This window comes from Aphis gossypii, chromosome 3 (assembly GCF_020184175.1).
Source record: "Aphis gossypii isolate Hap1 chromosome 3, ASM2018417v2, whole genome shotgun sequence".
NCBI lineage: Eukaryota > Metazoa > Arthropoda > Insecta > Hemiptera > Aphididae > Aphis > Aphis gossypii.
The window spans coordinates 4,294,700-4,309,589 of record NC_065532.1 but is presented as its reverse complement, the minus strand read 5'-3'; the positions used below and the strand labels follow the sequence as shown (position 1 = coordinate 4,309,589).

At 26.5% G+C, this 14,890-nt stretch overlaps 1 protein-coding gene and 1 long non-coding RNA gene across 4 annotated transcripts in view; one reads left to right on the top strand and one right to left on the bottom strand.

Annotated features, from left to right (window-relative positions):
- The window catches only part of LOC114121174 (protein rhomboid-like), an 87,651-nt gene that overhangs the window by 37,956 nt on the left and 34,805 nt on the right, over positions 1-14,890 (top strand). The gene's annotated exons all lie outside the window — the stretch shown is intronic.
- On the bottom strand, positions 4,196-14,205 carry LOC126551499 (uncharacterized). Its single transcript, XR_007605414.1, has 3 exons — positions 14,106-14,205; positions 6,437-6,653; positions 4,196-4,288 (listed from the first exon to the last, which is right to left on the bottom strand). It is a non-coding gene; the product is annotated as an uncharacterized LOC126551499 (long non-coding RNA).

The window sequence follows — 14,890 nt, the reverse complement described above, 5'->3', positions numbered from 1 at the left end:
TAGTTATAGATAATAAAAAATTTAATTAATAAGAAATGTAAAAACCCAGAATGTGGTTATCGGGTTGTTTATTAAATGTGTTAAACGTATATAGATTATCGATCTACATATAGCCTGCAGTACGGTCAGTATGCCTTTAACATCGATATCGACCATTTCAAAATTTAAGATTTAGTGTTGTAATTTGAAACCTCTTGTATGAAGTATGCACCGATCACTTCAGTGGATGTAGAGTGTTCGTTTTCTACGTTAAACGTTAGATATTCTGTCGGACAATAGAATCAGTTTCACTATTGCAAATCTCGGGAAATACAAGGTAGTTAATTCTTTTTTTTTTTAATTTAAATTAATTTTTAAAAAAAAATTTATCGTTCTTATAACTAGTTCATGTTAATTTTTTCACTTTTTTAAAAAAATAAATATGCTTTTTTTTTGCTTTTTTAAAACAATTGTATGCTTTTTTAATTACTGATTATGATTTAAAATCCGAGCCCTACTAATAATATTAAATAACGATCATGAAAAACACTAAACAGTATTTAAAAACATTGCACGTACCCGTTTATTTTAAACTATACGCAGTCAGTTTTGTGATTTAATTTAAAGGAACACAAATCTACTATTTAAAATGTTTCCTCATCTAAATCCATCTTCACTTTTATTAAATGCTGAAAAATGTAAAATGAATGCACCAAATGACTTATAAATAGAAATTTGAAAATGTTTTTAGGGGGCTTACAATGTATTATAGTAGTTTCATCTCTCGAGATTTAGATCCGACATTGGATATATATGAAAATGTCAATTGCGATTATTATAAAATAAGAATACACGGCGGCAGTGTGCCATAATAATATTATTAACGTTCGACGTTCATCTGTTTTTATTTCTATATTATTATATTTATTGTTGTTGATCTTCGAACAAACACTTATTGATTAATGATTATAGTGCTCGAACACTAAACGCCTAATATAATAACGCTCTCATTGCACTAACATGTATATGGGTCGTATTATATAATATTGTAATAAGTTATAACTTATTAACTTATAATACATCTATAATCTGACACGAGTACAATGGTATCGTTTTTGGCGTTTAAATCTATAATGATCATTCATAACTACTGAATGCAAAATATAACTGATTGAACTCAGCGAAGATAAAATAAATGTTAATTAGTGTTTTTTCACTTACCTAGCGCAATCAATTAATATTATTTTACCTATCACTTAGAGGCCTCTCGGGTTTTTTCCTGTTTTTTTTTTCATTTAACTAAACTAACACGGGTCACTATGTATAATTGTATTTATATATTTTTTACAAAATTAATTAATTTAGTTAAAACTTAAAAGCTTATTCGGTGTTTGGGAAAACAACAGGAATTATATTTATAATTTTTAATACTTCCTCAATTCCCGTATTGTTTTTATAACATTTAAGTTATCACAAGCATGAACTAATTATAATATTTTAATAATTATACCTACACGTACCATTTAAAACCACATAAAAATTATACTATACGCGTAGTTAATTAGAAATAATCCACATACTTTCAATTTTATTTCTTTAAAACATCCCTATCAACATTTAAAATTATTATTCCAATAGGCATTATTACTTATACACTCAGTTTTCAGCACCTGATTATTTTGCAGAAGTTGTTTATTTCGTAACCATCTATAACGAACACGTAGGATTAGCATGATGTTCATTTAAATGTACTCATATGAATTTAATTTTACGGTCAAACAACCAAGAAACTTTATAATTATGTTATTAAGTTATCTTTGTAATTAATGAAAGACTCACTTTATTGGTATATATCTATCAATACCTTACATACATTATATATATGTATAACATAGAAATACTTAAATGAGGAAATGTCTTTAATTTTTTATATTATTAAGACATTGCAAATTAATAATATTATACCAATATCGCTGATTTTATTTATCTCATTATTACTATTATTATTATTCCTTCTTCTTATTATTATTATGTATATTATATAATATATTATCGTTATGCGGTTAGCTATAGCCTATAGCCTATAATTGTTGAGCTGTAATAACAATCAAAAGCTATTAAAAAATGAATAAAAAAAAGTAGATATACTTTATTTTTTTTATTTTAAGAATTCAAACTTTACATACCCAATACATGTTATGCTTATAGGGGAGTTTGTATCTTTGTATTTAAAAAGAAAAACTCAATTTATATTTATTATTATTGTTTTTTTCATCAAATAAATCATTATTATTTAACACTACATAGTTATACAAATAATTAATAATACAAAAATATGTTTCAAAATTTGTCTTACGATCGATAAAAAACGTTAATATTTCTAGATTTTAACTGAAAATACGATTTAAAAAAATAAACAATGATTAGGTACTTGTCACAAATTAAATACGATTATGTAACTTGTACATAACTATAAGTACATGATGAGTGATTATATTAGTTCTAGTATTTTATATTTCATCCCTACTCATCCAAATAGTATTAAGTTAGTTAAAAGTTAAATTATAAACGTGTTTTGTTTTTCATACATAATGCTATACTTTTTATCAATATAATATGAAATAATTATTTTATTTATATTAACCTAACTTAACCTTGTTAATGCTTTTTAAATAACTGTGGGGAAAATAGTTATATTCTACATGTTATCTTCATGATTATATGCTTTATTAAACTGAAATACCATATATTATGATCACACTCTCACGTGTGATATGTCACTAAAAGTCAGTTATAACTGTATTAACACTCGAATGTGTTTTTTGAAAGTAATAATATCTTTTTAATAGGGTCATTGACATAACCTTATTTTTTTAATACAATTATAAAGTGTTTTTATTTGAACACGCAAAGTGAACAGTGGACTACGAAGGACCATTTATTTTAAACTACAATGGGTACCTAATGGAAATTAGGAAACACCACAAAATATAAAATAATTATGCATATACATTTTATTTGTGATTTTAACATAATTAACTTTAATCACGTATTTACAGTTTAAATTTAAATTATAAATACATTATTATATATTATATTTTATTTATTATTTCCCGATTTTTTTAAATATAAAATAATAATGAAAATAAGACATTAAAAAGTAAAAATCAGGAATGGGTAATAGGTTACCCACATATTCTATACATTTAAATGATAACACATCAAATTTTGTATAGTACATTCCAAAAATGTTCATTAATTTAAATTTTTTAACTATATCAGAGTAAACATATTTTGTTTAGTTTATTTTATGAGGCTTTACCGTAAAGCATCTAAAAAATCAAACTACTTAACGAGATTTTCTAATGTCTATATTATAATTTATAATTGGTCCGATGATGTTTCCGATGATGTTTACTAATATTTGATAACCTTTCTATGTATTAATAATTCCACTGTATAACAAATTTAAACCATTTATTTGCCATTAATTTCTTGAATACAAATTTGCATCAACATAGTCATAAATTACTATTATTATACTAATGTAAGTTATTATTATGTTATACCTAATAATTGATTAACATGATATATTTTAAAATTTAATTAAAATTTTAAATCTAAAAAATATCTAAATGTAGAAATAGTATATTAATAAAGTTATAGGTAAATGTCTAAATTACAATAATACAGCCGAAATGCCATTATATTATTTTGCTCAATTTTAATATTTTATATATTAGTATACTGTAGAATTCAATAATGTTATTTGCATTTTTCTGGAAACTGCTCGAAAATTAAAAATTACCTCATTATTTATTATTATGACTAAAGGCGTTTATATGAAATAGCATCTTTTACTGGAATAGTATATTATACATTACTATTACACAAACAAATCTGAAATCATGCATAACTATAATACTATATATAGCTCGCTGTATATATAGGCAATGCAAATCTTATTTGTACTCTGCATTATAGCATTTATATTTTAAAAGCGTATACAGATGATGTGTGTATTATAATGTATAATAGCATAATAATGTTATGTGTTTACGGATGTCGGATTTTATAAATAAAAAAAAAAACAATTCCATAATATAACAAATAAAATGTATTTCCATTTTATAGATATTACAGATTTCAAAAACCTTAAAACCATAAAAACGATCTCGTTTTTCTTTTTTAAATCATACATCACTTTAATTCGCTTCTTAATCTCATTGTTGTACCTTCAGAGTGATATTTTGAAGTATATAATCTTGTATAGGCGTATAGGTATAGAAATCGCGGTTGCTTTTAAATTCTGCAAATACAAATCGCATTAAATTTATTTTAGTGTTTTAAATTACGTTTTTCCGATTCTAATTTTATGAAAAACAAACGTGATACATTTAAGTATTTGAATTTTTTAACAGTGTAATAGACAATTATTTATCTATTAAATAATTAAATCTACCTAAAATAGTACATAAACTAATTAATTTATAATTATTGTATTCTATAGAAAATGCATTTATCCTAAATATAAACATCTTATGGACACGACTATATTAAATAATAACATATCTAAAAAAGTATAGCTTAGAGCCATAGAATAGTTTTGCAAAAAAATACTTAATCATTTTTGAAACCTTTATTGGTATATCTCTTGATAATTATTACATGTTAATGCTACATCAGTTACTTAAATAGCTAATGTAATTTAATAGATGTATTATTAAAATATTTTTGATTTGCTAATATTTTTCTTTTCATTCTTGTTTTGAGGTACAATGTAAATTGTAATTGATGAAGTCAAGGAACTTGGTCTTAGTTTTTGGTTAATAATCTTCCACACGATTTGTCATAGTTGACACCGGAAAATAAACGCGTTGGTTTCATTGGCATCGCACGGTAGAAAAAAAATATAAAGAACAAAAAATCACCTTCTCTTTGAATATTATCCTGAAAAATAATTCATTTCTTCCTCTAGTTAAAATAATTATACACGGCCCACCGGCATTTCCGAATACGTTCCCATGCACCCGGTAGGTAGTTTTCGGTTGGTAAGCAACTAACATTGATAAAGTGGAGGAGGAATAAAAATAGTTTTTTTTTATTTATTGCTGTAAACAACTTTATAACGAGCTAATAGTTATTAAATAATAAATTTGTTCTGTATTATAAAAATGAAAAATGAAACAAATAGTGTCATTTTTAAAACAGTTGTGTTATAACGTTAATACAATTATTTTATTTAGGTAAATGAAAGAAACTAAGATAAGTAATAACAAAAAATATGTTTATATTGGTACAAAACAATTAAACCGTTATAAAATTTAAGGTGAATTTCTAAAAAAAGTTTAGATATAGATAAAGTTTTTTGCAGAAATTATCAATCGGTATAGTATTATTTATTGATTTGTTATTATTAAACATAAATTGATTAAATATTTTTGTCTGTAAAAACTACCGTTTTTTTTTTTTTAATATTTTTAACTATTTCTTTTAAATAATTAATAATTATGTACACATCATTAATTGTGTTTTATATAATTAAATACTTAACTACTAATCACTACTAGATTTTAACAAATTAAGTAGTTCAAACTATACAAAATTTCAAAATCTGTTTTAATTTAATTGTATTAATAGATGTCTTCTAATTTCGATGTGATACTTCTTTCCAACAGTTATATTATTGTTGACTAATCTTTCAATACTAAATGCATTTCTAACAATTGAAATCAAAAATTTCTAAAATTTAAAAATCAAGTACAACTACATCAACGAAAATTCAAATTCTTAAATCAAAACAAATACTATATCTATAGTTACGAATTCAAATAGGTACATACTAGTATATTACAATATATTTTGAACTTTTCATTACCTCATAATAGTAGTAGTCGAATGTCAATATAAAAATATAATAAAAATAACTTATTATTTTACATGTGTAATTTAATTATTATTATTATACAGCTCAATATTTTTTATAATTACGTAATGCTATAAAATTCATAATATGAATGAACATAATATTATATATAAAATGACTTAAACAATATTTCATTAATTACCATAACTTCTTAAGATTATTTGAATCTTACAAAATATAGAGCTATTTTTATGAAAGTATATATCTTCATCATATGGCTATATAATTATTTGCATTCAATTACAAAACTGAAAAAATATATAGTAATATTTTAATTACTTTTTATTCATTAAAATCCCTGACTTTTTATTCTTATAATATAGTTCGAGTCCTTTAAGAATAATATTATAAATTATTAATATTATAGGTAGTGTATTAATATGTATGCCTAATTAAGTATTATACATTTTTTTTTTTATGGTAATATTGTAATAATATTATTTTGAATTTGAAATTTGAAACCTGATTGAACACAAAATATATAATATTAAGAAATTAATCTATTTAATTTAACATTGTGTCACTACTTACTATATATTATTATTCTAGAACACGCGTCGTTCGGAATTATTGTTATTGTACATATTATAAAGGTTGATTTTTCTCCCCTCGCCAATAACCATCTGCCTATACCTTGTGATATCTAGGTCGGGGGCGGTCAGCAGATGTCGTAAAGCGCAAAATTTCAAAGGGCCTCGTCTGCAGGCGGTGTTTTCAGTAAACATATTTTTCGATATTGATTTTATACCTACATCAAATTATATTATATAATACTTTTACAGTTACAGTTCGTATATATATATAATATAATAAATCTCATAAATAGTTATTGTATTGTTTGCACACAACAATAAAATAGTATACATATATATAATGGTAATAATGGAATTTATATCTATTGTCTAAATTATTAATAATTAATCATTATAATTTTCATTGTAAAATGTCTTCAATCACAATGCTGTGGATTACATAAAAATAAATAATATATTTTATACTGATATATTTTGATATATCTGTATAATATAAAATATATAAAATAACATTTTGCATTAAGCATATCTTACGTATTGTATACCTACCTATATAATTTTATCATGGATATTAGGTAAATAATAAACATATAGATCTTTTAATATTTTATAAAAAAAAACATTTTTAGTTATTTTAGTAAATCAAATCTTAAGTTTTCAAAAAATAAATAGCTTTTATTTAAATTGGATATGCTTACCTATATCAAAAATATAATAATCGACATCGTAATATACTATACTATATTATTATAATATATAATATTTTATTTATATCCTCGTTTTAATTATTATTTTAACACGTCCATATTATAGTATAACTCATAACCTGCAGTTAACTTAAAATTATTTTTTTTTACAAAATACCTAGGTACAGACTATAGAGTATACATTTTTTAAATTGTACTATATAACTGTTATTAAGTCTAGACTTATTTATCTATATTAAACAATATATAAAACTAATTGCAGGTTTTACATTATATTTTGATATAAATATTTAGTTTCTTCATACTTGTGTAGTTGTGTATTATAAATTGTCCTATTAATTTATTTTTCATAATGAAGGATATAAATTACAAACAATGCTATAGTTAATAGTATTAAATAATTGTATTGAATAACCTAGTATATATTTATACCTATAATTGTAAATCGTATTACTGATTTCATAATAATTAACACATACAATTATTTTATACCTGGTAACAAATACCAGGACCCCACTAATATAACTTGTGTAGAGGGCTTTTTAAAATTTTTAAATAATTTTTAATAATAAACAATAATAAAATAAATGAATAGTAATAATAATAATACATATAAGATATATTTGACATTGAGTAATTATTAAACATTGCATGTATACAAAAAAGGAAGAAACTATAATAAAAGTGTATGTCGTAAATATAGCGTTCTAATCATACATTAGCCAGAATGAATTATGCTTTTTAAACAGTAGAAATTGCATGTTATTAATACGATAAGGTGGTTAACCCTTTTTAAATACAAGTACTTACCTATACGTTTAATGGATTTTTAGATATGTATTAAATGACCAATAAAAATTTAAAAATTTAAAAAAACATTTTTTAATAAGTTAATTTGATTAAGGTATATAATAAGGGATATCGGATATAATATGAACGTTATAAACGTATATATTTGGAGATTTAGAGAATAACAAATAGTACAGTGATGTTGTTGTTGTATATCTCTGAATCTCTTGTTAAGGGTGAAAGGTAGAAATTAAACGATAACCAATACACGTGAATTTCGTGAAACCTATCTCGTTTTTGGCGAGCACGTAGTCAACACCTGGCAATCTATTATAATAATATATAATATTCCTGTGGCACGTGGTCCTAAGTAATTCGATACGCAGTCGTCCACTCGATACCGTTTCGTGAACACATGCTGCTACTTTGCAACTACACTCGCAGTCCATAGTAGGTACCTATACGCGATCACCCAATAAAAAAAGGACGAAAACAGCGGACATCATAATATTTTCTCCGTCGAATAGGTACAAGAAAAAAAGTATCAAATGTCACGGGGTTGTACCCATAAAGTGTCGCAGTGCTGCTTTTTACACTCCACGCCCCGGAAGTATAAATACGACGAAACTATACATGTATCGAGATGTGCTCTTGACGAAAAACAAATTTCCACCCGGTACTCATCGTGTAACACCATTTGCAAAACAATATTTTATATTTTTATATATTTGAAGCTCGTAAAAGTTAAACGAAATACTTAATACCTATGTACTTTATAGGGTTTAGCTATTTACCAATTGTCGAAAACAGTTTTTTAATTGGAAACTCGATCGTTTTTAATTAACAATATCCTTTTAGAATGCACGGTTAACGGAGTCAACGTGTCATTTTTATTGAACAATACCTACGTCAATCCATGTAATAAATCTATTTTAATTTTTGACTTTCTGCAAGCGCGTTGTATAATAGTTGGGTATATTATTTACTTGACAGATAACGATAATAAGTCGGAGGATATTGTATATAGCACTATTTAATAGGTAGGTATAATAAAATTTACCTAAACTCGCTAATAACAATAACAATAACGACGACATAATATACTGCGAGAGGTGTGTACACAACTGTACACGACGGTTATAAGTTTAATATGTAGTACCTATATAACATAATAATAATAATAATAAGTAATAACCCTTTCATTATAGGCGTGTGAACACTTCTATATCGGTCTCACGTGTATTATATGTATGTATGTATATTTTCTTTAGAGTCGTCGAACGTGACTTGGACCCGAAGATTACTAATATAATATAGTATATATAGTGCAGCGACGACCACCGCCACCCGTGAGTTTGCGGACCTTTACGCCGCTAGAACTCCGGCCGAGTCGATTTTACCTTTCGCGGCGGCGGCGGTGTCCCTGACAATTTTTGAATTCAGAGGTAATAGAAATCGAAATCGAACTAATCCGCGGAATCCGGTAACCGGCACGTTTGCGCACGCCCGCGGGCACACATTGTGATTACGATATATTATTATTATTATTATTTACGATTCCGGGTAAAAAAAATATTAAAAGTCATATAAAATAAACACGCCGGCGGTCTGTCTTCACACATTAGCGGGCGCGACGGTCGGATGGCCATTATCCGTTGGCGTTTCGTATTTTCAATGGCCAACGATATTATACATGATCACGTACGAAAGTGTTACAATGACCGGGAATTTATTGGATAGGAGGAGTATACCTCATATACATATTATTAACCGTATAGTCATATATATATCTACCCGTGTGTATATTATTGTATATATTGTACAAAATATGTACGCATATAAATTATAATATACCTACACCTACCCGAGTTGAGTTGTGTGTTGGTTTATCTCGTGGTTCTCATCGGTATATGTATATAGCTTGTAAGCACTATTATATAGGTACACAGACTGAAATAATATACATGCATATATGTATTGTTATATGCATAAAATAGTTTAATAATATTATAGTGTATATTAGATACTAAATATTATACATTATTTGTATGGCTGGATATGTATGTGCATATAACTCAAAGTTTATTTGTATCTTTGTCCTCTGTATAATATACTCAAAGACTAATGGACAGTTTTTAATAAAAGTTATATCAATAGATCCGCGCGCCAGACTCGGAAGACGTTTATAGGTAGCTTATTATTTTAACTCCTCTAATTTATTTTCCTATGGAATAGTTTATGTACGTAAATTTAGAAAATCCAATACATTTTTGTTCGTTTGAATGGTTGTCATTGGTTACAGATTATAAATTATACTGTATACTATTGTAATAAATTAGTAGAAATACCTATTTCATAAAAAAAATGTTTATAACTTAAGTATATAAAAAATAAAAATCTTAAAATCATATCCAAACCTCTATAAACACAAAATGTATAAATTATAATGGTTACTTTTATAGTTTTATGATTTGATTTTTTAACTCTGGACATACTTTTGATAATTTTTATAATTTTTTATTTAACTATTTAGTATTAAATAATTAAAATAACCTAGATTTTTCTCGTTTAAGTTTAATTTTATCTAGTTCAATTAAACCGAACTTTTATTAATATATTTTTTCGTCCTACTTATCTCATTTACATAACTTATGTTTATAATTCAAAATTGTTGTTTCTAGTACTGATTCCAAGTAATTTCTATAAATCATAAGTAATCTGATATTTATATGACTTTAATTTTTGTTTATTTCGTATTCAACGCTCTTTATGAGAAGATGCTTTATCTTAAGTTGCGCTTAAGATAATATTGTCATAAATTCATAATAATATGTTATACACAATGACTGTTCTACAACCATGCGTCTATGATTTATACATGCAAGTACGTGTCTAATGTGTAATCTATTATGGTTAAATTTGTTTTTCTAAAAGGTAATGTGTTAGTTTTTCTAAATTTGTTCTTTATTAAATGTGGGTATTTTATTCTTTTTACTCTTTTAATGTTATAAAATTATTCAAGATCTATTAATTATAATACAATACTATAAATTAAAATCACATAGGTATAGAAGTTTAAATTTTTAATTTTTAATAATCACTTATCAGAAAATTGTATGTAAATATTTGTACATATTAATAGTAATAAAATATAATTTTAACAAAACAATACATGAACATATGGTACATAAAAATATAAAATACAAATTTATTAAATTTATCATCGTACGTAAATGTATATTATTACTGTTTGCTAATGTCAAGTATTTATTCTCACATACTATACGCTATTTTAAAATAAAATTTTGAAGATCGGTAAAGAAATGAGAAGATTGAAAAAAAATATAAAACTATTTGTTATTAAGAATATAGAATATTTAAAATTATATATATTTGAATAGGTCGATAACAATCAACGATTGATTTGTAGACACAGTCAATTAAGTGGCGCCTCAGAACAAGCAGAAACAAAAGAAATTGTACAAAATTTGGGATAAGTGGCTATAGGATATAGGTATAAGAAATATATTATAACAAGTTGTTATTATTTTTTATTACTACATTCTTGAATAATATGGTTTTTCGATTATAATTTATAATTTATAATGTTGTTTTCTTGTAGTCCTTTGAAGAACGCTATAACAAAGTTAATGAAGGTAATATAAAAAAAAATATATATATATTTTTTTTAATTTAATGAAATCTTATTTTCATTTTATTCTAAAGCCACAAGATAAATAATACCTACATTTTTTAAAAAGTAAACACATATTAATAATAATTTAAAACCATTATATTAATGCATATACATAATTTAAGACTTGTCAACATCACAAAAAGTCACGACTTTTATTAAATTAAACTGAAATACCATGTAGAGTCCACAATAAAAATACTTTTTATTATAATTTATAATATACGTAATAATGTATAATAATATGCTTTATGTGTTATATACTTATATGTACACCAAATCTTAGATATTATTTATTTTTTTAAGTTTTAAATTTGTAATTTTAAACCTTTAATCTTCATATTAATATATCGATATTATGTGTAGGAGTTTAGTAATTTAATTTACTTATTATTTAAAGATAGTAGTTACTATATGTAACGGTTTTTTTCTCTCTCTAAATACTCATATTATATTAACAACTTGATGAATACTCTCATTTTTATTTTTGAAACTGTTATATTCATACGCATTGGTACGTGAAGCCGGTGTGACGATTTAAAAAATAAAAATATGTATGTGGGCAGCAGGAAGTTGATGATTAAAATACGCAGCCACCAAGAGAAAATTGTATTATATAGTATTATTGTTATTAAAACGAGCAAGATGACTGTGAAAAAGAGAAGAAGTGAACGCGTGCCCTCCGTCACACGTGGTAGATCATATTATAGCGTTTATTTCCACCACAATCTACAAGTCCAACGGCTTAAATATTATATACACCAAAGTCGATAAAAAATGTATCTAGGTATTTTTTTTTCAAAAAATAAATACTAATAATATTTATTGAAAACACAAATATAGCTAATAAGTAAACTTTTACATATATCAATCACTTAATAGGTATGAGTGTATATAAGGTTAATCACTAATTTGGATCTTTAAACTTCGTTGTTAAAATAAACGAGTATATAACATGCATTAATCAACTCATAATTCAAAATAGGTACTCAGTAATTAATAGTCGACTCAGAAATTTCTTCTTTTTTGGGGGAAGGATCAGGGAGGGGAGTTAGACAATATGAACATTATCGCACGCTTATAACATACATCGCCACATCGGTAATATAACTCCATGTATTGGTGTTATTCAGTATAAATATAATAACTCGTTTTACCTATATAGGTACCCTTTAAAAACCAACTTCCGGTAAATTTTTAAAAAATAACGCTAAACATCTAAATAGTCTGTTCACGCGACTGGAGGGTTGCACATTGCACAACATCCTGTTAAGGCGTATTATTCATATAACGGAATTCATTAAAAATTGTGTAAAATCTACAAACGGGTAGCGTAATACAATAATAGTAAGAGAATGGAATGGTTAAAAATATATTATATTAATAATACCCTCGAAAGGAAGGAAAATGAACGAAAGGCCTTTGTACAACACCAATTGCGCATACCTGCCGAATATATACATACACAGCGCGCGTATTATTATTATTATAACCAACAGGAAACGCGCTTATAGTGAGGCTCTTTACTTATGGCGCACGACCCTCTACAGTTCTCTTCTTACATCATCATACTATTCATACTATAGACTGCAGTACCACTATTTACATACGTGCTCATACAGGGTGATGCATATTATATTTACTTAGACAATTACAACTGTATAAATCATAGAACAAAAAACTAAAGAAATATGTACTTATATTATATTTTAATATATTATACTTATATTACCTACATACAATATCTTTTTGAGGGCATCGACATTCGACTTACTATAATATACTGAGCAATCATTACAACGCGGGTTGACTGCGGTCAACTCATCAACTGTGATAACTGCGGTAAATACAATATTATTGATGCGGGTCGTTAAGCGCTGGATTATGATGCACTAGCTGCATTGCTGCAGTCTGCAACTAAATAGATATAACGTATGAAACACATATATTACGTGTTTCGGCGCACTCTCAACTGTGACCACGGTAGAGCTGGACAAACTGGAAATTTATTCCTAGAGTTATTTTTTTATTTAAAAGTATAAAACGTCTGTACCACAGTATCAATTCGACCATTGATTAAACATTAAAATATAATATGTGACTTTGTACTTTGATGCTTGGTACACTACCCATAATAATACGTACAATAATCACACGACGAGTGCTCGCGCTATACCAATACCAATACAAATTACTCACGTTCTGACTTCTGAATATATTACATTATAGTATTATACAAATACAATATCGCATAATATTTTAAACCTACAAGTCGGATGTTCAATGGTGCACATCATAATTCATAATGTTTAAAAATCAGCAGAGTGGATCTGCGCCATCCGCATGTACGTCCGTTTATTATATGACTGCATATATATCATAAATATAATATTTATACCATTGAATATTGACTAACCTATTGTACTACTTAGTACGTACACATATATATAAATATTATATAATGAGCATTCTTATACCTATTTACACGTACGTATAGACGGATTGTGCGTGCGATCAGCGTTTGTGTACACAACTTCCGGTGGTCCAAACCGCGGATATCCGGGAACCCGACGTGCGACACGGTTGCGGTGTATATGCATATATAATATATATGGTATAATGTACACACACATACACACCCGTATACGGTAGTGGCGACGGCAACTGCTGCAGTGGCGGCTGTGGCACGTGATACGCGTCTTCCTTTGTCGACGACTACGACGACGACGACACCCGTTTCCGTTTGGCGTACGCGTGACGCATATCCAATACGCGACTCTCTCTCTCTCTCTCTCTCTCTATGTGTATACAAGATTATTATATACATATTTTTTATAAGTATACATACCCCGTATATACAACCACTGATACTGCGGTATATAGTACTTCTCCCATATTATATTTTAACCTCTTTGTGTCGTCCGCGCGCAGACAAACATAATCACGCGTGCGACATCGGACACTGTTCTTCCGTACGGATAATACGATGTATATATATATACATACATATTATTACGTATATATGCACGCGTAGTTATTATTGTCGGCGGCCGTATAATATATACGTATATTATAATATTATTATTATTACTATGCATATTAATATATAATATATGTGCGTGTGTATGTACTCATATACCGCATATTATGTATATAGATAGAACGTCCCCGTGTGCTGCACTCGCGTCGCCGTCGTGTCATTATACTGACGTGCAGCGTGCGTACATATTATTATATCCATCGTAATAAAAATAATATCGTT